A 3,664-nucleotide genomic window follows, 5' to 3' on the forward strand; every position below is an offset into this window, starting at 1 on the left:
ATCAGCACGCTGCAAGGCGGCGAATCACCCCGAGGGTCCTGAAAGAACCCCGCGCGGGGCTCACCGGCGCTTGAAGCTCCAGAACGTGCGTCCGCCTCAGCCCAGGCCCAGCGGGAGAGCGCTCCAGCCCGCTCGGCTCCTGCGGATGCGCTTCCCGGGGGCGTCCCTGGGCTAGAGGGACTTTGGGTCTCATGCAGCGGGGCTCTTCTTATGTTCTGTGGGCAATAAAAGAAGCAGTAAAGGCAAAAGCACCCCTAAGCATGTGAAGAGTGGATTTCTTTTTCAGCACACACACACAAAGCAAAATCAACCCCCGCAGCTGTGGGGTTGTAATTTTCTTCTTTCCTTCCTTCCTTCCTTCCTTCCTTCTGTGCCTTTAACATGACAGGCAAAAAGAAAAGTAAAAATCCAACAGTCCACCACTTCCTGTCACAGAGATACAATGATAAACAACGTTGAATTTTTTTGCATTTTTCATGCCAGTCACAGGGGACCCACCCTGGAAAAAAAAAACTGGCAACTTCACAGACATGTGGCATCACTTCTTGATAGCCCTATGCCCCCACACCTCTCTCTCTCTCTCTCTCTCTCTCATTTTTTACAGTTTAAGCCCTGGGACCTAAAATTTCTTTCTTTCCCATAGTTCTGTAGAACCTGAGGGTTTGTCACCAAGCTGATCATGTAAACAAAACACACACACGGCCCATTTCCATTGCAAACCACAGAGCAGACTACCACATGTTTGTTTACTTGTTATTCCAGCTTTCTTTTCCAACAGAAATACTCCAAAGGCTAGCAAAAGCCACACACACTACAAATAGACTAAAAGAGGCAAAGTGGTCGGCTGGTGCTGGAGTAGAAGAGGCTGGGTGGACACTGGGCCAGGGAGGCCAATGGGAAAGCCCCCCACACACACACACCTCCCTCTTCCAAGCTGCATATCAGCTCCCCCTTGATGGAGTCCAAGGGGGAAGGAGCCAGGTCACAGAGATGGCCAGAGAGCAGAAAGTCTACAGCTCCAGTTTACACTGATTTATAGAATTAATTAACAGATCTCTAAATCAGGAAATAAGTAACAAAAAGCAAACCGGGGAGCGGGGGGGGGGGATTGGAGGAAACAACCTGCTGACTTGAGGGTGAAGTCATGGTGTCTGTATGATCAGAATCCCAAGATGGGAGTGGGGAGCAGGGGTCTGCAAACAAATTAGGCTCTAACAGGCCAAGTGACGGTTACAGGTTGGACCTGCAGCTGCCTCAAGGACTGCTAGGAGTGAGAAGGGGAGAACTGTTTGATCACCCCATTTTTGAAGCTGGATTTTAGATTCCCCCCCCCAAAGGCCTTCTCTCAGTACTACTGCCACCAGAGGTGAATTTGATGGTGACGTGAGAGAGAGCCTTCTCCCTGGCTGCTCCCAGGTTGTAGAGCTCCATGCTGAGAATGTCTAGGTTGGTAAGGTTGTTTTTATTTGCCAATCATCAACCATTATGGGGAAATGTTGGTGAAGAACATTCAAAAGAAAGTGGAAAATGAAGAACCCGTAGACATGAAAGGCATCTTTGGGGCCTATAGTATGGATGTGATAACCAGCACTTCCTTCAGTGTCAACATAGACTCCATAAACAACCCCAATGATCCTTTTGTCATGCACATCAAGAAGTTACTCAAGTTCAGCTTCTTAAATCCATTGCTACTCCTGCTTGTCATCTTTCCATTCCTTGTGCCGTTGCTGGATAAACTAAAATTCACCCTGATGCCTAGCTCCTTTGTAAACTTCTTCACTGATGTTGTCAAGGAAATCAAGAAGGACCGGCAAAAGAATAATCACACAAACCGGGTTGACTTTCTGCAGCTAATGGTGGACTCCCAAATTTCCAGTGACACCTCTGATGACCCAAATTCATATAAAGCTCTGACTGACAAAGAGATTTTGTCACAGGCCATTATCTTCGTTTTTGCTGGTTATGAGACCAACAGTAGTGCCCTCAGCTTCCTGTCTTACTGCCTGGCCACACACCCAGATGTTCAGCAGAGGCTGCAGGAGGAGACAGATGAGGCACTTCCCAATCAGGCTTCTCCCACCTATGATGCAGTTCTTCAGATGGAGTCTCTTGACGTGGTGGTGAATGAAACCCTCAGGCTCTACCCTCCAAGAGGACGGCTTGAAAGGATTTGCAAAAAAACTGTGATTAATGGACTGATGATCCCAAAGGGAGTTGTGACCATGATCCCTGCTTTTGTCCTGCACCATGACCCAGAATATTGGCCAGAACCAGAAGAGTTCAGGCCCGAGAGTTTCCGTAAAGAGAACAAGGAAAGCATCGACCCGTACGTCTTCCTGCCTTTTGGAGCAGGTCCCAGGAACTGCACTGGGATACGCTTTGCTCTCCTGGTCATGAAAGTGGCTGTAGTGGACTTGCTGCAGAAATTTTCCTTCCAAGTCTGCAGAGAGACGCTGATCCCCATGGAACTGGACACCAAGGGCTTCCTGCAACCCAAAAAGCCCATCCAGCTGAAGCTGGTCTCCAGAGCCTTTGCTGATCCTGAGGAATAAAGAAATTGGAAACAGAGGCTGCTGCTGCTTCCCTCCCTCCACACTATATCATATGGGACTGGCAGCTTGAGTGAACAGAACTGAAGATGGGAATGCTCCTGTGCTCATCCCATAGCACTATTGCCTTCAGCAAACAGAAGTGAATGGAGGAAGTTGTAGCTTTGATCAGAAGAGCTTCACAGTTATCATCGGTCCTGGATGTGTCTTTAGTTATGACTGCCTGTTGAAAGTTGTTTTTAGGTATATGTTGTTTGTGTATATCGTCTGTGTGCTTTTATGTAAATGGCTTTTAAACTTTGTATATTGTATTTTAATGTTTTAACTTTTGTAAACCGGCCAGAGAGCTTTGGCTATGGGGCAATATAGAAATGTAATAAATAATAATAACAACAACAACAACAAATTACGTTTTGAAAGAGTTGCATCTCCACAGCTTGATTCATACATTCACCAGGCCAGTGCTTTAATTTGTGTGGTGGTAGAACAGCAAACACTCCTCCCCTCCACTAGGCACACATGAGACAGACACCACAAGGAGACTCATATACACAATGGCCTGATTCACATTATTCTTTCCCCTCATATACAAAAGTGGGAAGATCACATGAATGAGGCCATTGTACAGACGAGAATGCAGCGTGCATTTAACAAGTGGTGTTGTGGGAGGGGTTTGCACCTCCATTCTACCACACAGTGAGCGCATGAACTGGGCCCATGTTGTCACATCACCTTCTGTCTCTAGTTTTAATAGCATCTGCTACCCAGGAAGAAGGGAGATCAAAATCACATGGGGGGGGGGCAGGGAATGGATGGTCAGGGCACCCTTTCCTGATGAATATTGGGGGATAAGGCAACAGCTATAGTGATGAAGTCCATGTACAGGAAAGGCAAGATGTGGCGGTAGCATTTTCTGTAATGGGAAAGGAGGGGTGATGAGGGGAGAGAGACAAACAGCATCTCTACACCAGCCTAAAATTCCGCATTTAAAATGAGACTTTCTGCTTCCGTTGTAAATGCAGGATTATGATGGACTCCCTCTGCACGTGCTTCCTTCCCCCACCATTTTCCCACTCCTTTTTCTGCTTATCTGAGTCTTCCATAATGTTTCATTA

At 47.1% G+C, this 3,664-nt stretch overlaps 1 pseudogene; it reads left to right on the forward strand.

Annotated features, from left to right (window-relative positions):
• Positions 1–1,172: 1,172 nt before the first annotated feature.
• LOC146351485 (cytochrome P450 3A8 pseudogene) lies at positions 1,173–2,552 on the forward strand (annotated as a pseudogene).
• The last annotated feature ends 1,112 nt before the right edge of the window (positions 2,553–3,664 follow it).

The sequence above is a fragment of the Heloderma suspectum genome, chromosome 3 (assembly GCF_057233095.1).
Source record: "Heloderma suspectum isolate Gila_16-S chromosome 3, 16-S_ref, whole genome shotgun sequence".
Classification (NCBI taxonomy): domain Eukaryota; kingdom Metazoa; phylum Chordata; class Lepidosauria; order Squamata; family Helodermatidae; genus Heloderma; species Heloderma suspectum.